Below are 21,934 nucleotides of genomic sequence, written 5' to 3' on the forward strand. Positions count from 1 at the left end.
ATTTTTCAAATTAAATTGAGAATTTTTCCCAATTTGAAAATTTAATAATTAAGATTTATAGGATATTTATAGGAAGATTTATCTGGTTCTTCTCTGTCAAAAAACTAATTTTTTTACTTAAAATCCCCATCGAAAAATTTTCAGTGAATACCATGGCTCTGGAAAGCAAAGAAGAAGCTATCAACAGACAACTCTTAGAAAACCAGTCTTTTTTATATACAGAGAACCAACGTCTTCAGAAGAACGTGATGAAATTATCGAAGCACCTGCAGGAGCTTAGAAAGAGCACAGTCGGTGCTGGAGCACATCATCAAAGAGAAGAATCAGCTGTTCTCTTTGAACGAGTGCCTGAAACAGCAAATCAATACCATCAAAGCTGTAGCGCCGGGTCTGAAGAAGGAGGAGCTGGAAAAGCAGGAGAAATTCAGAAATCCATTGAGGAACTAGACACGATTCTGGCTAAGATTAATGAGAGGCCAGAACCGTTTGAAATTTCATTGCCTGATGAGAGTACTGTTAGTAAGCTGTGCCATACTTTGACCACACGTTTGGAGGAAGAGCAATATCGTTCTGATCAGGCCCTTGAGACCATCCGACCTGCTACGTGACGATGATGAAAAGCTAATTTTAAAAGATAAAATCAGTGACATGAAGCATATAAGTTTAATTACATACAATTTATTGTATAGTGAAGGAAAGTTGTTAAAAATGTCACTCCAGGATCCAGGACTTCGAAGATCGATTTTTATGTTATTTGATTTTTTTTGAAGTTATAGGGAAAATTATTGTTTTTACTTTTGCATTGAACTCTCTATAAAAGTGCCTATAAAACAGCTATAACACCATTTTTCTCTAAGTTGCATATTAAGGGACCTTGAGAGACTGTCTGGAAGAAAAATAAAACTCTCTTCCAGGCAGTTGAGTCAGTTTGAGAGGCTCGATTTTAAGTGTCTGGAAAAAAATGCCTGGAAGATTTTTGAGAACCCATTTTTGTTAAAATTGAACGATTTCAAAAAAAAGTTTGCTGAGATCATATTTCAGGTCTTTTAACCTCTTAAAATCACTTCCAGTGTCTTTTTTGCAATTTTCCAGAGAATAAAGCTGTTTTTTTTAATATGCCTTAAGCTCCTGGACTAATTTTGAATTTTTTTCAAGGCAGTTAAGGTGAGTTTCCATATATTTCAAGCTCCTGGACTATTTTTACATTTTTTCCAGTTAGAGTAATTTTTTTATTAATTAATAGTTAATATAAAATAAAATTTTTCAAACTCTTAAAATCTCTTTCCAGTGTCTTTTTTGCCCTTTTTCGGAGAGTGAAGCTGTTTTTTTAATGTGCCTTAAGCTCCTGGACTATTTTTGCTTTTTTTCCAGTTGGAGTTATTTTTTTATTAATTAATAATTAAATTAAAATAAATTTTTTTAAACTCTTAAAATCACTTTCCAGTGTCTTTTTTACCCTTTTCCAGAGAGTGAAGCTGTTTTTTTAATGTGCCTTAAGCTCCTGGACTAATTTTCAATTTTTTCAAGGCAGTTAAGGTAACTTTCCATATATTTCAAGCTCCTGGACTATTTTTACTTTTTTTTCCAGTTGGAGTTATTTTTTTATTAATTAATAATTAAATTAAAATTAATTTTTTTAAACTCTTAAAATCACTTTTTAGTATCTTTTTGGGAATTTTCCAGAGAGTACAGCTCTTTTTTTAATATGCCTTAAGCTCCCGGACTAATTTTAAATTTTTTCAGTGCAGTTAAGGTGAGTTTCCATGTATTTCAAGCTCCTGGACTATTTTTAAATTTTTTCCTGTTAGAGTTAATTTTTTATTAATTAAGAGTTAAATTAAAATTTAATTAAATTAAGATTTTTAAACTCTTAAAATCACTTTCCAGTATCTTTTTTGCCCTTTTCCAGAGAGTAAAGCTATTTTTTTAATGTGCCTCAAGGTCCTGGACTATTTTTAAATTTTTTCCTGTTAGAGTTATTTTTTTATTAATTAATAGTTAAATTAAAATTCAATTTAATTAAATTTTTTAAACTCTTAAAATCACTTTCCAGTGACTTCTTTGTCATTTTCCAGAGAGTGAAGCTGTTTTTTTAATGTGCCTTAAGCTCCTGGACTATTTTTACATTTTTTCCAGTTAGAGTTAATTTTTTATTAATTAAGAGTTAAATTAAAATTTAATTAAATTAAATTTTTTAAACTCTTAAAATCACTTTCCAGTATCTTTTTAGCAATTTTCCATAGAATAAAGCTGTTTTTTTAATGTGCCTTAAGCTCCTGGACTAATTTTGAATTTTTTCAAGGCAGTTAAGGTAACTTTCCATATATTTCAAGCTCCTGGACTATTTTTACTTTTTTTCCAGTTAGAGTTATTTTTTCATTAATTAATAGTTAAATTGAAATTCAGTTAAATTAAATTTTTTAAACTCTTAAAACCACATTCCAGTGTCTTTTTTGCCATTTTCCAGAGAGTAAAGCTGTTTTTTTAATATGCCTTAAGCTCCTGGACTAGTTTTAAATTTTTTCAAGGCAGTTAAGGTGAGTTTCCATATATTTCAAGCTCCTGGACTATTTTTACTTTTTTTCCAGTTAGAGTTATTTTTTCATTAATTGATAGTTAAATTAAAATTCAGTTAAATTAAATTTTTTAAACTCGTAAAATCACATTCCAGTGTCTTTTTTGCAATTTTCCAGAGACTAAAGCTGTTTTTTTTATATGCCTTATGCTCTTGGACTAATTTTGAATTTTTTCAAGGCAGTTAAGGTGACTTTCCATTTCAAGCTCCTGGGCTATTTTTAATTTTTTTTCAGTTAGAATTATTTTTTCATTAATTATTGGTTAAATTAAAATTAAAATTAAATTAAATTTTTGAAACTCTTAAAATCACTTTCTAGTGTCTTTTTTGCCATTTTCCAGAGACTAAAGCTGTTTTTTTTATATGCTTTATGCTCCTGGACTAATTTTGAATTTTTTCAAGGCAGTGAAGGTGAGTTTCCATATATTTCAAGCTCCTGGACTATTTTTAATTTTTTTCCAATTAGAATTATTTTTTTATTAATTAATAGTTAAATTAAAATTAAATTTTTTAAACTCCTAAAATCACTTTCCAGTGTCTTTTTTGCCATTTTCCAGAGAGAAAAGCTGTTTTTTAATATGCCTTAAGCTCCTAGACTATTTAAAAAAAATTTCCAGTTAGAGTTATTTTTTATTAATTAATAGCTAAATTAAATTTGTAATTTAATTTAGCTATTAATGTAATTTTGAATTTTTTTAAGGCAGTTAACGTGAGTTTCCATGTATTTTAAGCTGCTGGACTATTTTTAAATTTTTTCCAGTTAGAGTGATTTTTTTATTAATTAATAGTTAAATTAAAATTCATTTAAATTTTTTTTAAATCACTTTCCAGTGTGTTCTTTGCAATTTTCCAGAGAGTAAAGCTCTTTTTTTAATGTGCCTCAAGCTCCTGGACTAATTTTGAATTTTTTCAAGGCAGTTAAGACTTTCTATATATTTCAAGCTCCTGGACTATTTTTAAGTGTTTTACAGTCTCTAGTCATTTTTTTTATTAATTAATAATTAAATATTTTTCAACATTTTTAATTAATTAAATTGCATGGTAAGGCAGCTACGGCAGATTTTTGAGAGACCAATTTTCGAGTACCTATAACATGGAGAGAAAAAAATTTCTAAAAATATGATTTTAGAAAAATGACTCAAAAATGGGGCATACGTCAAAAAATTGCTGCAAAAAAAAGAATTTTTAAAATCAAAAATTATTTTAAAATTAATTTCAAAAATTTATTCACATATAAAATTTTCTTAAAAAATGGTTTAATTTTTTTCCTTTTAGACTTTATCATTACTAAAAATCGTTTTCGAGAAACTTAGAAAAAATTTCTTATTTTTTTTTAATTTTCTCTGAATTTTTATTTAAAAATAAATTAATTTTATTTTTGTCATAAATTTTGTGAATAGGTGCCCATAGAAAAGCTAGAATACCTTCTTGCAGTAAATTGTATTTGCATAATAAGAGAAGCACAAAATAATTAAACTAGTCAAGTTCTATTAGTCAAAATTGAGAATTTATTAATTTATGGATTACTCTAAATATCTTTCTAGTCTTTTTTAAAGAAATCATTAAAATACATTAACAGGAAGTCGAGTTAATAAAATTTTTATTCCAGGAGTGCCTGTAAGAAACAAAAAACTTTGTCTCTTATTGACAAGTGAATATCCTAAGCTATAATAGTCAAAATTTTAAAGTTATTGATTTATTGACAACTATAAAGACTTTTTTCATATTTTCTGAAGAAATCATTAAAATTTATTCACAAATAGTCAAGATAATGGAATTCTTATTCCATGAGTGCCAGTAATAAACAAAAAACTTTATGTCTTATTGGCAAGTGAATATCTTGAATTCTTATAGCCAAAATTTAGAAATTGTCAATTTGTGGACCATTTTGAAGAGCTTTTTCAATCTTTTTTGAAGAAATCAATAAAATCCATTGACAAAAAGTCAAAATAATGAAATTCTTATTTGAGGAGTTCCTGTCAGGAATAAAAGAGTTTGTCTCTTATTGACAAGTGAATTCTCGTAGTCAAAATTTCCAAAATTAAATTAAGATTTTTTTCTGCTTTGGGAATTTTAATTAATATACAGGTTTTGTTACATAAAATTTTATGTATAATGAGGGAAAGTTGTTGAAAATGCACTCCAGGATCCAAGACTTCTTAAACCGGTTTTCGAGATATTTGATTTTTTCGGATGTAATAAGGAAAATTATAGTTTTTACTTTTGCATTAAGCCCTCTGTAAAAGCAGCTCTGTTAAAACAGATAGAACACCATTTTCCTCTAACTTTCATATTAAGGGACCTTGAGAGACATAAAACCTGATTTTAAATGCCTGGAAGAAAATAACAAATTGGTCCAGGCAGTTTAGTTATCATAAAAGGCATAAAACTTTAATTGGCTGAAAGAGAAAAAATCTTTTAAGTAGTTAATTAACTTAAAAGGCACAAAGCTTTAGTTAAAAAAATCTGCCAGGCAGTTAAGTTAACTTGAGAGGCAAAAAATTTATTTTGAGGTGCTGAAAAGAGATGACGAATGAAGTATGTCCCTTAGGCATAAAATTTAAGTGCCTTTGAAAAATTATTTGTTTTCTTCCAGGCAGTAGAGTTTGGCTAAGAGGCATAAGACTTAATTTTAAGTGCCTGGAAAAAAATAAATAATTTTTCCAGGCAGTTGAGTTGGTAGGAATAAAAGTTGCTTTTAATTGCCAGAAAATAATTAATTAGGTTTGTATAATTGTTAAGAAAGAATAGTTTAATTGTTAACCTAATTTCAAATGCCTGGAAGAAAATAAAAAAATCTTCCAGGAAGTTGAGTCAGTTTGAGAGTCGTAAAACTCGATTTTAAGTGTCTGGAAAAAAATGCCTGGAAGATTTTTGAGAACCCATTTTTGTTAAAATTAAACGATTTGAAAAAAGTTTGCTGAGATCACATTTCAGGTCTTTTAAGCTCTTAAAATCACTTTCCAGTGTCTTTTTTGCAATTTTCCAGAGAGTTAAGCTGTTTTTTAATATGCCCTAAACTCCTGGACTAAATTTGATTTTTTTTAAGGCAGTTAAAGTGAGTTTCCATGTATTTTAAGCTCCTGGACTATTTTTACTTTTTTTTCCAGTTGGAGTTATTTTTTTATTAATTAATAATTAAATTAAAATTAATTTTTTTGAACTCTTAAAATCACTTTTCAGTATCTTTTTTGCAATATTCCAGAGAGTAAAGCTGTTTTTTTAATGTGCCTTAAGCTCTTGGACTAATTTTGAATTTTTTCAAGGCAGTTAAGGTAACTTTCCATGTATTTCAAGCTCCTGGACTATTTTTACTTTTTTTCTAGTTAGAGTTATTTTTTTATTAATTAATACTTAAATTAAAATTAAATTTTTTAAACACTTAAAATCACTTTCCAGTGTCTTTTTTGCAATTTTTCAGAAAGTAAAGCTGTTTTTTGCATATGACTTAAGCTCCTGGACTATTTTTAAGTTTTTTTTACTTAGAGTTATTTTTTTAATAATTAATAGTTAAATTAAAATTTAATTGAATTAAATTTTTTTTAAACTCTTAAAATCATTTTCCAGTGTCTTTTTTGCCTTTTTCCATAGAGTAAATCTGTTTTTTGCGTATGACTTAAGCTCCTGGACTATTTTTAAGTTTTTTTTACTTAGAGCTATTTTTTTAATAATTAATAGTTAAATTAAAATCTAATTTAAATTAAATTTTTTTTAAACTCTTAAAATCACTTTCCAGTGTCTTTTTTGCCATTTTCCAGAGAGTAAAGCTGTTTTTTTAATATGCCTTAAGCTCCTGGACTAATTTTGAATTTTTTCGAGGCAGTTAAGGTAACTATCCATGTTTTTCAAGCTCCTGGACTATTTTTGCATTTTTTCCTGTTAGACTTATTTTTTTATTAATTAATAGTTAAATTAAAATTAAATTTTTTATACACTTAAAAATCTCCAGTGTCTTTTTTGCAATTTTTCAGAGAGTAAAGCTGTTTTTTTAATGTGCCTTAAGCTTCTGGACTATTTTTATGTTTTTTTCAGTTAGAGTTATTTTTTTATTAATTAATAGTTAAATTACAATTCAATTAAATTAAATTTTTTAAACTCTGAAAATCACTTTCCAGTGTCTTTTTTGCCCTTTTCTAGAGAGTAAAGCTGTTTTTTTAATGTGCCTTAAGCTCTTGGACTATTTTTACTTTTTTTCCAGTTACAGTTATTTTTTTATTAATTAATAATCAAATATTTTCTTTAATTATTAATTAATTAAATTGCATAGCAAGGCAGCTGCGGCAAAGTTCCCTAAAAAATGGTTTAACTTTTTTTACAGTCCAATTTTTGAGTATACTATAGACTATAGAGAGAAAAAACAATTTTGAATATATAATTTTAAGAAAACGACTCAAAAATTGGACATAACTCAAAAAATTGCTGCAAATTAAAGAATTTTTAAAATCAAAAATTAATTTAAAAAATTATGTATATTATATTAAAATTTGCAGGTAAAATTTTCTAGGGAAATTCCCTAGAAAATGGTTTAATTTCTTTTTTTTTTTTTAACTTTATGATCACTAAAAATTGTTTTCGAGAAACTTTTATATTTCTTTAATTTTCTCTGAAATTATGGCGTAAATTATTAATTTTATTTTTGTATATTTATTATTTTTGTATGCTTATAGAAAGGCTAGAATACCTTTTTGCAGTAAAATGCATATTAAGAGAAGAACAGTTTTAGTAGTCAAAATTGAGAAACTATTAATTTATGCATTACTTACTCAAAGACTTTAAAGACCTTTAAAGTCTTTTTTAAAGAAACCATTAAAATACATTAACAAGAAGTCGAGATAATAAAATTCTTATTCCATGAGTTCCTGTAAGGAACAAAATACTTTGGCTCTTATTGGCAAGTGAATATCATGAATTCTAATAGTTAAAATTTAGAAACTATTGATTTATAGACTACTATAGGGACTTTTTTAGAATTTTTTAAATAAATTACTAAAATCCATTTACAAAAAGTCAAAATAATTAAAATCTTATTCCAGGAATGCCTGTCAGGAACAAAAGGGTTTGTCTCTTATCGACAAGTGAATATCTTAAATTTTAGTAGTCAATATTTACAAAAAAAAAATCATTTATCGAATATTCTGAAGACCCTTCTAGTCTTTTTTAAAGAAATTATTATAATCTATTCACAAAAAGTCAAGATAATAAAATCCTTATTCCATAAGTTGCCTTTGCCTTTTGTCTCTTATTGATAAGTCAATACCTTGAGTTCTAGAAGCCAAAATTTTGAAATTATTGACTTATGGATTACTCTAACAATTCTTTTATTTTATTGTGAAAAAATCATTAATATTGATTCAAAAAAAGTCAAGATAATGGAATTGTTATTCTAGGAGTGCCTGTAAGGGACAAAAAACTTTGTCTGTTATTGACAAGTGAATATCCAAAGTTCTAGTAGTCAAATCTCTAAAATTATTGATTTATAGACTACTCTAAATATTTTTTTCATGTTTTGTAAAAAATCATTAAAATTAATTCACAAAGAGTCAAGATAATGGAATTGTTATTCCAGGAGTGCCTGTAAGGAACAAATGACTTTATTTCTTATTGGCAAGTGAATATCTTGTTGTTTACAGGCGGTTTAATGAAAAATTTATACAGTCAAAAAACCCTTTACTAATATATTTTTTTCAACCAAAAATAAATGGGTGTCTTGTTCTGAAGATGGCTCAGTAAATAGCCGAAACGTCAATATAAACGCAACTCAGTTCCTAATATCTTCTTGGGTAATTTTAGGCTCGATATTGGAGAATTGAATTTTTGTATACTATTTTTGTAAGTATAATAATTAAATCGTTAAGAATTTTACATTGCCTTTAATTTTTTTAATAAACCATAATAAATTATTTATAAAATTGGTGCATGCATAACTTAAATGCATATTATAGACACTTTTTTTCTCACAGACTTTAAAGACTTTTTGTTGAAGTTTTATTTAGATCCATAAGTTGCCTGTGAGAAACAAAACCCTTTGTCTCTTATTGATAAGTCAATACCTTGAGTTCTAGGAGCCAAAATTTTGAAATTATTGACTTATGGACTACTCTAAAGATACTTGTATTGTATTATGAAGAAATCATAAATATTGATTCAAAAAAAGTCAAGATAATGGAATTCCTATTCCAGGAGTGCTTGTAAGAATCAAAAGACTTTATCTCTTATTGGTAAGTAAATATCTTAATTTATAAAAAAAAATCCAGTCGTAATATTCGAGGAACCCTTTAATAATTATTTTTTTTTACCAAAAATAAATCTGGTTTTGTCCTGAAGATGGATTAGTAAATAGCCGAAACATCAATTTACACGTCATTCAATTCCTACTATTTTTTTTTGGGGAACTTTAGGCTCGGTATTGGAAAATATATATAAATACATAAATATATATACATACTACATTTAGTATGCATAACCTAATTGGACACGATGGACGTTTTGCTACTAAAAATTTAAAAAAATTTAAGATTTATTTTATCCCTTTTAATGCAATTTTTTCCAAATTTTTATGATTTTAAATGAAACAAAACATAATGTTGTTGCATATTTTCATACATATGTTGCAATTAATAGTTTTTCTATCATAGATCCTATGAAGTAATTATTAAAAATCTCTCTTATTAATTAAAATCATCCCCTTAAAAAATAACTAAATTCTTAAATATTCTATTCAATAAAAAAGAATTAAATTTTGACCTAGTTTAGGTTACATAAACATCCCGAAAACCAGAAAACTTTTTTAACATAAGCGATCGTATTAAGCGATATTGTGTTGTAAAAGCGCTCAATTTAAAAACTGAATAGAACGTTACGTATGCACGCTGCATAATATCGACTTTTATACGTGGAAAATTATTTTATTTCCGTTCCCGGCATACGTTTCAATTTATAACACACAAAACCGTGTATATATTGGTCCAACTTAATATTTTCCATAAAAATAAGTAAGAAAAAACAGGATTTTTAAGTCAAAGTATATTTAAACACAAGGTTTTTAAAAGTGGATATTTAAAAGCACTCCTTACACTGGATGTTCTCTATATGGTGTTGTTGTTCTCTATCTCAATTATTTTACAAAAATATTTAAATAAGTCAATTTTAAGTAGCAATTATGCAGTGAATTTAATTTTTCTGTAAACGTAAAAAACTTTCCAAAAAAGAAAATTAAACTATTTTGCCTGAGGATGGTTAAATTATAGGTCGAAACGTCGCTTCACCTGTGGCTAAATTATTTTTAAATTAAGAAAATCATGAATTTTAATAGCGAAATGTCTATCATATGCGTGTAAGTTATGCATGCATGCAGCTATTTGGTAAATAATTTTTTTTTTTAAAGTTTATTAAAAAAATATAAAATTCTAAATATTTTTATCATTATACTTACAAAAAATGAAAGTTTTTTTTTTTAAAAATCATGAAATTAAAATTTAAAAAAATCTAAATTTTTTTTAAGAACAATCCTAGCAAAATTAACATTTTTAGGGGATATTTTCAATAAAATCCTAAGAAAAAAATAAAAACAAATAAAAAAACTCAATAAATTATAATTAATATTTTATCTAAAAATCTAGTTTATGCTCAGAAATCCTTGCAAACCGATTTGGGTTGATTTATAGGAAATTTTATTATTTACTTCATTTATCAGTATGAAAATTAAAGGGTTAAAAAGTGACTAAAATGTTCATAAAAATCAAGAAAATATTGATTATAGTACGACCTAAATAACCCCTTTATTTCTGTTATATCAGGACAGGCTTTAAAATTGTTAAAAAAAAATCCGGGAATTTTTTAAATTTTAATAGCAATACGTCCATCGTGTCCAATTAAATTATGCATGATAAATTGAATTTTTTTTAATACGGTGCCTAAAATCATTTAAAAAAAAATTGGTAATTGAGTGACGTTCCGGCTATTTGCTTAGTCATCTTCAGGACAAAACACACAATAATTTTTGATTAGAAAAAATATTTAGAATGTCAGAAAATCATGAAAATTATAATTTTTAATAGCTAAACGTCTATCATGTTCAAATAAGTTATGCATACTAGTATGAAAATTAAAGGGTTAAAAATGATTAAAATGTAAATAGAAATTAAAAAAATATTGGCTGTAATATGACCTAAATAACCCCTTAATTTCTATTATATCAGGACAGGCTTTAAAATTGTTAAAAAAAAAATCCGAGAATTTTTAAAATTTTAATAGCAATACGTCCATCGTGTCCAATTAAATTATGCATATTAAATTGAAATTTTTTTACTACGGTGCCTAAAATCATTTTAAAAAAAATTGAGAATTGAGTGACGTTTCTGCTATTTGCTTAGTCATCTTCAGGACAAAACACATAATAATTTTTGATTAGAAAAATATTTTGAATGTTAGAAAATTATAAAAATTATAATTTTTAATAGCTTAACGTCTATCATGTTCAAATAAGTTATGTATACTAGTATGAAAATTAAAGGGTTAAAAATGATTAAAATGTAAATAGAAATAAAAAATATTGACTATAGTACGACCTAAATAGCCCCTTAATTTCTGTTATATCAGGACAGGCTTTAAAACTGTTAAGAAAAAGTTCTGTAATTTTTAAATTTTTTATAGCAATACGTCCATTGTATCCAATTAAATTATGCATAATAAATTAAAATTTTTTTACTACGGTGCCTAAAATCATTTAAAAAAAAATTGGGAATTGAGTGACGTTTCTGCTATTTGCTTAGTCATCTTCAGGACAACACGCACAATAATTTTTGATTAAAAAAAATATTTAGAATATCATAAAATAATGAAAATTACAAATTTTAATATCTAAACGTATGCGTTAACGATATGCATACTAAATGATTAGTAAGCAATTTATGAAAATTTCAAATATTAATAGAGAAACGTCTATCATATCCAATTAAGTTATGCAAGTTAAATTAATTTTTTTTTTAAATACCGTGCCTAAGATTATTTAAAAAAAAAACGCAAAATTAAGTTACGTTTATATTGACGTTTCGGCTATTTATCTAGTCCTCTTCAGGATAAAATTCTTTTAATACGTTTTTTTTTAATATTCTTTGGATATTATAAGAAAATCCTAAATTTTAATAGTAAATTGTTTATTATAAACATTAAAGTTATGCGTGAAAGTTTATGGTAAATAAATTGTTTTTTTTTCATAGTTTGTTAAAAAAATTTAAAAAAATATACCTAAAATTTAAAGTCAACCTTATTGCAGGTTCACAAAGAACTAATAATGTTCTACTAAAAAACCAAATTTATTAATAGGAACTTTTTAAACTAATTCCTGGAAAAAGTCAAAATTTTATATTAAGTTTTTGTTAATAAGCCATCTTCAAAACAAAACACACAATAATTTTGTCATAAAAATGTTATGCCAAAACTACTGTGTTTTTTTCATTTTTAAAGCAGGATTACTTGGATACTATGCCTGTAAAAAAACAAACTCTTTTGTCAGATAACTAATTAATGCTCGAAACGTCGTCTCAAATTTAGAAAAAAAATATTTTTTTTAATTAAGAAAATAATAAAAATTTTAATAGCGAAACATGCGTCATGTCGAGTTAAGTTATGCATAATAAATTTAATTTTGCCAATAACGAGTCTAGGATTACCCAAAAAAATACCGGGTATTGAGTGACGTTTCGGCTATTTATCTGGTCATCCTCAGGATAAAATACACTTAATAAAAAAATTTTATAACGAATCCTTAGATATTATAATATTGCGAAGGGTTGTTGGGTGGGGTCAGAAATAAAACAGAAAACTGTTTACCTAAATGTCGACTTCAATCATTTCAAGTACATAAAAACCTTCAAGCTCCTGGACTATTTTTACATTTTCTCCAGTTAGAGTTATTTCATGTAATGTATAAAAAATTAATTTTATATTGTTTTTTTTCTAACGGATTGTACCTGAATGTAATTTTAACTGTGTCGTGGTTTTTGTTTTTTATTGTTTTAATTTAGGTACACGTAAAGGACATTTATTATAATAGTGTTTTTTAAGTACTTGAAATGATTGAAGTCATTTGAAATTGAATCCATTTCAGTGTCCTGAGGATGACTTAATATAAGTCGAAACGTCGACATTTAGGTAAACAGGTTTCTGTTTTATTTCTGACCCCACCCAACAACCCTCCGCAATATTGAAGATATTGGGTCACCAAACTTAGATATTATGCCTGTAAGAAAATCTTAAATTTTAATAGCATAATATGTATAATATGCATTTGAGTTATGCATGTGAGTAATTAAATATTAAGTAAATATTAGGTGACGTTTCAACTACTTAGATAGTTAACGTCGAATTTTCAGTTAAAAAAAAATTTCTTGAATGTCAATCCTTTAAAAAATGTTTATAAAAAAAAATCAAGAAGCGGTTTTGTCTGAGGATGGCTAAATTAATGGTCGAAACGTCGTCTGACTTGCCAATAAATATTGTTAAAAAAAATAATTTTCAAGGTAAACAATTCATGAAAATTTCCAATTTTAATAGCGAAACGTCTATCATATCCAATTAAGTTATGCAAGTTAAATTAATTTTTTTTAATGCTGTGCCTAAGATTACCCAATAACAATGTCTGAAATTGAAAAACTCTTATATTGACGTTTCGGCTATTTATACAGTCATCTTCAAGCCAAAATACACAGTAATTGTTGGTGAAAAAAATTATTTTTAAAGGATAGTATGTGGATCTTGGTTCGATAATATTTTAGAATTTCATGCCTATGAAAATTTTTTATAAATAAATATCTAATTGTATTGTCTGAGTATGACAAAATTAATAGTCGAAACGTCGTCTTAAAGGCCGTTAAATATTGTAAAAAAAAATTAAGGAAATTATGAAAATTTGAAATTTTAATAGAGAAGTGTCTGTCATATCCAATTAAGTTATGCATTCTAAAATTATTATTTTTTAGTATTGTGCCTAAAATTAACCAAAAAAAATTATGAGGAATTAAGTGACGTCTCGGCTTTTTACTTAATCATCTTCAGTACAAAATACACATTGATTTTTGATTAAAAACCTGCACCAAATTTTATAATATAAAAAATCATCAAGCGGTTTTGTCTGAGGATGACCAAATTAATGGTCAAAACGTCGTCTCAAATGTAGCTAAATATTGCAAAAAAATTTTATTTTTAAGTTAAGAAAAATCAAGAATTTTTAATTTAATAGCGAAACGTCCATCGTGTTGAATTAAGTTATGCATATTAAATTTAATTTTATTTAAATGCCGAGCCTAAGATTATAAAAAAAATACGCGAAATTGAGTGACGTTTCGGCTTTTTGTCTAGTCATCTTCAGGATTAAATGCCTGTAAGAAAAGCTTAAATTTTATTAGCAAAGTGTTTATCAAAAATATTTAAGTTATGCATGCATTTTTTTGGTAAATAATTTGTTTTTTTTTATAGTGTGCTGAAAAAATTAAAGAAATCATAAATTACATTGTATTTAAAGTGCCTGTAAAAAAAAATTCTTTTACTTAATTAAGGAACTAATGAAAATTTTAAATTTTAATAGAGAAATGCTCATCAGATCCAATTAAGTTATGCACGATAAATTTAATTTTTCCAATAACGAGACTAGGATTACCCAAGAAAATACCAGGTCTTGAGTGACGTTTCGGCTATTTATCTGGCCATCTTCAGGACAAAATACATCTTATAAAAATTATTTATTTAAACGATTCCTTGGATTTTATGCCTGTAAGGAAATATTAAATTTTAATAGCAAAATGTTTATCATATGTATTTAAGTTATGCATGTAAAAATTGTTAAATAATTTATTTTTTTATAGTTTCTTAAAAAAAATAAAAAATATTATGCCATAAAACTTAGAAATACTGAGAAGTTCTTACTAAAAAATATTTTTTATAATCAGGAATATTTTCAAATAATTCCTGGAAAAAGTCAAATTTTTATGGCAAATTTTCAATAAAACTCTTAAAAAACTATTAAAAAAATCTGAAATAATTAATAAACTAATTATTATTTTATCCAGAAATCTAGCTTAATCTAATTACCAACATCCAGAAACACTTCCGGACCGTCAAAAAGTAGCGTCTCGCGAAAACTTCCTTACGAGTTACACTTTCGAAACTTTGAAAATTATGAGACTCTCGTTTAACAAAAAAAAAAATTAAAAACTTCAAGACTAATTAATAAGAAAATCGAAATTATGAAAATTTTAAATTTTAATTTTTTAATGGAAAAAAAAGTGGATGGAACGCACGCGAACTGGATGAGGAAATTGAGGCCCGACGGCCCACCACACGAGAGGTGAAAGGAGGAAGAAAGAAATGAAGGAGAGGATCCTGGACGGTCTGGATGACGCTTTCAAGAGTTGGCGCGTTTCTGGATTTCATGATAATCGGAGGACGGAGATCGGCCGATGCCTGGATAATAACGGAAAATCGGAAAAATGCAATTGAGGTACGACACGGGCACGGCGAGAGAGGTTTATTATTAAGATGCCTGCGCTTAGCAGTGGCGGAGGATTTATGGATTTATGATTTCCGTTAAGTGTGTAATGACTTCTATAAGTTTGTTTTTTATATACCGTTGATACGATGAAAAATTTGCTTTTTTTTAATTTATATTTAAATTCGAACGAATTTTCCAAAATGTTTTAAAAATAATTTCTTACCCTTCCAGGTAGTTGTGGACAGGAAAAATTGCTTGGAAAAAATTTGCTGACAATTATGTTTCAAATAAAAGCCCCCTGGAAAAAAATAAATTATCACCCTAAATGCCTGGAAGTAACCAAAAATAATTTAGTCCATTTTGCAAAATATTTTAACTGATTTGCAGAAAATATGTTTTTTTACTCTTCCAGGAAGTTGTAGATTAGAAAATCTGCCTGTAATAAATTAGTTGATAATTATTTACCACATAAAAGTTGCCTGGAAGAGTATAAATATGCACCTTAAATTATGTGCATATTGCACATTTGAGACAGTCACACAGTTCAGTTTCAATTGCCTTGAATTGTACAAAAGGATATACATATGATAGTTTCTATAATTCCAGAAAATTTCTGACAATTTTTTGGTATTTGAGGCAGTTCCGGCACGTAGATTTAACTATTTGGAATTATTGATTAATGCATTTTTTTTAATTTCTATTTCCAGGCACTTTAAACAGTCAAACAGTTCAGTCTCAATTGTCTAAAATTAAAAAAAAATATTTACATAATTATATTGTCTTAATAATTTCGAGATATTTTTGGGAATTCTAGGCAGTTGACGTAATAAGATTCAGCTGCTTGGAACTCTTAATATATGACTTTATTTTATCTGTAATTCCAGGCAGTTGAAAAAATTAAATATAAAAAATGCGTAAATTTAATAGGACTTCTAAGTAGATAAATAAGTATAATTCCCTTAATTTCCCACCGATGTTCAGAGAAGTTAAATTATTGGATAGAGTATTTAATTTAGAATGAAAAGTGTATTGATAAAAAATTTAAAAAACTAAATATTTTAAGAGTAAAAAATTAAATATGAAAAAATATGTAAAATTAATAGGACTTTCAAGTAGAAAAACAGATATAATTCCCTTAATTTTTCACTGATTTTCATAAAACTTATATTGTTGAATAGGGTATTTAATTTAAAATAAAAAGTGTATCTATAAAAAATTTAAATAAATATATATTTTCCGAGTTAAAAATTAAATATTAAAAAATGTGTAATATTAATAGACTCCCAAGTGGAAACAGCTTAGGGTCAATTGCCTGGAATTGAGAAAAAAAGGATTTACATATTAAGGTGTCCATAATTTCTGGAAATTTTTGGGAATTCCAGGTAGTTAAGGTAGGTTCAACTGCCTGGAATTCTTGATTTATGATTTGATTTTATCTGTAATTCCAGACAGTTGAGATAGTTAAATAGCTTGGTGTCAATTGCCTGGAATGTAAAAAGAGAATTTACATATTATAGTGTGCATAATTTCTGGATATTTTGGGGAATTCTAGGTAGTTAAGGGAAATGCGAACCTGTAGGTTTTCAAGTGCCTGAAATTCTTAATTCATGATTTTATTTTATCTGTAATTCCAGACAGTTGAAAAAATTAAATATGAAAAAAAATGTAAAATTAATAGGACTCTCAAGTAGAAAAACAGATATAATTCTCTTAATTTTCCACCGATTTTCATGAAACTTAAATTATTAAATAGGGTATTTAATTTAGAATAAAAAGTGTAACTATAAAAAATTTAAAAAACTGAATATTTTCAGAGTAAAAAATTAAATATGACGAAACGTGTAAAATTAATGACTTCCAAGTACAAACGACTCAGTGTCAATTGCCTGGAATTAAGAAAAGGGATTAACATTTTAAAGTGTCCATAATTTCTGGATATTTTGCGGAATTCCAGGTAGTTAAGGTAAATGCGACCAGTAGGTTTAACTGCCTCGAATTCTTGATTCATGATTTTATTTTATTTGTAATTCCATGCAATTGAAAAAATTAAATATGAAAAAATTTGTAAATTTAATAGGACCCCCAAGTGGAAAAACAAGTATAACTCTCTTAGTTTGACACCGATTTTTATGAAAAATAGATTAATATACAGGGTATTAAATTAAAAACAAAAAGTGTATTTATAATAAAATTAAAAAACCTTTTATTTTAAGAGTAAAAAATTAAAAATATAAAAATGTGTAAAGTTAATAGGACTCCCAAGTAGAAAAATAAGTATAACTCTCTTAGTTTTACACCGATTTTTATGAAAAATAGATTAATATATAGGCTATTTAATTAAAAATAAAAAGTGTATCTATAAAAAATTTAAAAAACCTTATATTTTAAGAGTAAAAAATTAAAAATATAAAAATGTGTAAAATTAATAGGACTCCCAAGTGGAAAAACAAGTATAACTCTCTTAGTTTTTCACCGATCTTCATGAAAAATAGATTAATATAAAATTTAAAAATTTAGAAAATTAAAAATTTAAAAATTTAGAAATTTAAAAATTTAAAAATTTAAAAATTTAAAAATTTAAAAATTTAAAAATTTAAAAATTTAAAAATTTAAAAATTTAAAAATTTAAAAATTTAAAAATTTAAAAATTTAAAAATTTAAAAATTTAAAAATTTAAAAATTTAAAAATTTAACAATTTAACAATTTAAAAATTTAAAAATTTAAAAATTTAAAAATTTAAAAATTTAGAAAATTTAGAAAATTTAGAAATTTAAAAATTTAAAAATTTAACAATTTAACAATTTAACAATTTAACAATTTAACAATTTAACAATTTAACAATTTAACAATTTAACAATTTAACAATTTAACAATTTAACAATTTAACAATTTAACAATTTAACAATTTAACAATTTAACAATTTAACAATTTAACAATTTAACAATTTAACAATTTAACAATTTAACAATTTAACAATTTAACAATTTAACAATTTAACAATTTAACAATTTAACAATTTAACAATTTAACAATTTAACAATTTAACAATTTAACAATTTAACAATTTAACAATTTAACAATTTAACAATTTAACAATTTAAAAATTTAACAATTTAACAATTTAACAATTTAACAATTTAACAATTTAACAATTTAACAATTTAACAATTTAACAATTTAGCAATTTAACAATTTAACAATTTAACAATTTAACAATTTAACAATTTAACAATTTAACAGTTTAACAATTAACCAAATTTAACAATTTAACAATTTAACAATTTAACAATTTAACAATTTAACAATTTAACAATTTAACAATTTAACAATTTAACAATTTAACAATTTAACAATTTAACAATTTAACAATTTAACAATTTAACAATTTAACAATTTAACAATTTAACAATTTAACAATTTAACAATTTAACAATTTAACAATTTAACAATTTAACAATTTAACAATTTAACAATTTAACAATTTAACAATTTAACAATTTAACAATTTAACAATTTAACAATTTAACAATTTAACAATTTAACAATTTAACAATTTAGCAATTTAACAATTTAACAATTTAACAATTTAACAATTTAACAATTTAACAATTTAACAATTTAACAATTTAACAATTTAACAATTTAATAATTTAACAATTTAACAATTTAACAATTTAAAAATTTAAAAATTTAAAAAATTCAAACCTCTAACTCACCCGTTTTTTTACTTGAAAGTTAATTACAAGTTTTTCTTAAACAAAGCCAATTAGCTTATTTATTATCAGACGATTGCTATGGCGTTTTCTGGCTTTTCAGTTGAATTCCGTTTATGGAAAACCCAAATTACCTTCAATTATAAAGACTTACCATAAATCTGATGGGGCGAATTATAAATAAGAGATAGGTATAATACTCCGCTGTGAACCCCTAGTTCTTTCAGAGGAAATAAGGTAATGGACCTGCAATAAAAGCACTTATAAAAATTTAACAGTATGTAAACGATATGAGTTCTTACTAGCAACGTTAACTTAGATAAAGACCGCTTTAAGATCAAGTTGATCATCCAAAAATTATACATTTAAATTACAAATTATACAATAAATGGTAAAAATTTGATGATGCTTAAATATCGAACATGCTGTGTTATATTTTGATAACTTATTTAAAACAAAATTGCGGAGATCTTGAAAAAGTTTACCAATAAGATTTCCTAAATGATCAGTCAAAATAGGTTAATAAAAAAAATATAAATGACGTATTTTTCCTTATAATTGATTATAAATTTATTTATCAGCAGGAGTAAAATTAATTAGTCTACTCAGAAGATATACAGAAACATCTACAGAACATTCCTAAAAGCTATAGATATAGATTTTTAGAATTTCAATCAATATTGTCTTATAACACCATCTATACGAGGAACTACTTACCAGAAAAACCAATATGGCCAGTAAGGATTCCCAATATCGATTAATTTCACATTAAGTTTTCAGAATAAGAACCTAGAGGTCCGTAGTAAGTCTTGCGGCAAGATTTTTTTTAAATATCATTTTTTTTAGTTCTAAATTAAATTAACGCTCATATTTTGCATTGATCCTTTTAATTAATTTTCCCACTGCTTGTTGCTCAATTAGAGAGAGAATTTTAGGAATTTTCTTGCTAAAACATCCCCGCTTAAAATAAACAAATGAATTCAAACTAAAGCAGTCTTAAAATTTTAAGGTGAAGCAAAATAATCCGGCCCATTTTACAAATGCGATTCTTCGCAAATAAATCTTCGGGAATTCGAGGGCTCTTATGAAATTTTACCTACGTTATGCAGTTCGTTACGCAAAAAAGGTAAATAAAACGCCTGGGTCGTAAACAAGTTTTTTATTAAGCGACACCTTACTTTAAATAAATCTTAAGTAAAGACTAACTAAGCTAAAAACTAAAATGGCGAACACTTGGCCCGATACAAATTAAGTCTTTGTTTTGCACGCCAACACTCGGCACTTGGTAATTAGATACCTATTGTTTTTTCTGCCGCACTATCCCGTTTAGCCCGTACCGCTATTATTTATTACATTTTATCAATTATTTTTAACAACTCTATAAGGTGACAATAGAAAGCAGGAAATTTTTAATTACATTAATATAAAAAAAGTCTTTTAGACCTATATCAGCATTTTACATCTAAAACAACGATTTTCTCGACATCTCTATTGGGAGAAAAGGGGTGAAAAAACGCACAAAAAAAAATCGCGACACCCTTTTTAAATGGGAAACAATAGGCTATTGTTTACTTTTCCGTTTCGCGTATCACGTCGGATGAAAATGGCGTGAAACATGCCATTTTCGTATTACGAACGAGATTTTCCTAAAATGTGACAATCGAAATGAAAAATTTACAATAAAAAACACTTTGAGGGTCCCGGGGAATTTACTTGACATTCCTAGGAGGTCTTTAAGTGGTACCTAAAAGATTATACTTTAAAAATAGCAAAAAATATATTTTTATATATGTAGTTTTATGCAAAGGAACTTATACTAAGACATTTTATCCTCCAAAGAAAACCAAAAAATCATTAAAGGTTTCGAACATTTTTCTAGAATCTTTTTATGTAAGTATTTAATATGAAACCTTACCAAGGTAATCAGATTTAATTTATAAATCATCACAAATAATTCCATTTACTTACTAAAGAAACTCATCGGGGAAAATCTGAAGGAAACGTACAATTTAAAACGCTTTACCTCGTATATATTTTTACACCTGACCGAGCGGAATATCCGCGGGGGATTTCAATATCTTCGCAAATGCCCTTAAAATATACAAGATGTCGTTTTGCCGTTTGATGCCGGGTACATTTGAAAAATTGCTTTTTATCCGAATTGGTTTTGGAATAAGAAAGTAATTGATACACGCATATTGAGTTTAGCCGAAGCGAAAGCCTATTTTTCAACAAAGTAACGTATATAACCTTAAAAGTCCTTTGATTCACTTTGAATTTTGTTTGCGTTCGGTTCAGTGGGTGCCTTTTTCAAACTTTTATATAGTATAGTAAGTAGTAGCCAATTTAAGGCACTTTACTTATATCTGTAAATTGAATCTTATTATAAACGGTCAATAAATGAAAATTTAGGTCTGAATTTGTGTATAAGTTGAGGTTGAGGCGGAAACAATGATTATATAATGCCTTTCTAAGGGATTAATTGTATGAGTGTAGAAATAAATTCCAAACTATATTTAAGCTTAAAAATGAATACTTTGTCAGTTATTCATGATTAAAGATGTGATTTTGTCTTTATAGTGAAATTATATTAAAAAAAAATAGTGCTTATCAGAAAAGGAAACTCCTGGTTCAAACTCCAAAGTGCAACAGGAGCTAAAATATGAATGTGTGAACATAACCTCTTTTGCAATAACCAATGTCGAATAATTTAATAAATATCTTTTTCTTATGGATTATAAATAGACTTTTGTATACAAACTATTAACCAGTAAATTTTATATAAAATTTGTTCAATATTTTATTTAAAAAATTGTACTATAACCGTCTTATGCGTGGCCAGAGGCTACGCATCACTAAGAAATTTTAAAGAACCACTTTATTATAGTACGAATTTTAAAAAAATAGAAAAGTGTGTTTATTTAAATTTTATATAATTATACAGATGTATATTATTAAATATTTATTATAAAAAGAGTATCATTAGATTAGATATTATGGATGAAAAACAGTGATTTTTCAAAAGAATTTCTTACTAGGCAAATGTTTGGGGTGGGTGGGGGGGGTAAGGGTTGTGTTGATGAAAAAATGTTTGTGCGGAAAATATAATTATATTCAATATTTAATTTAATAACACTGCGTATTTAAATTTTATATA

General features: G+C 25.9%; 1 protein-coding gene across 1 annotated transcript in view; it reads right to left on the reverse strand.

The window, feature by feature from the left end:
• The window catches only part of LOC126733942 (sodium-dependent noradrenaline transporter-like), a 92,725-nt gene extending 77,810 nt beyond the window's left edge, over window positions 1-14,915 (reverse strand). The window contains exon 1 of the mRNA XM_050437431.1: window positions 14,663-14,915. The gene's annotated coding sequence lies outside the window, so the exon portion shown is untranslated. The remainder of the gene's footprint in view (window positions 1-14,662) is intronic.
• Between the last annotated feature and the right edge of the window lie 7,019 nt (window positions 14,916-21,934).

The sequence above is a fragment of the Anthonomus grandis genome, chromosome 3, assembly GCF_022605725.1.
Source record: "Anthonomus grandis grandis chromosome 3, icAntGran1.3, whole genome shotgun sequence".
NCBI lineage: Eukaryota > Metazoa > Arthropoda > Insecta > Coleoptera > Curculionidae > Anthonomus > Anthonomus grandis.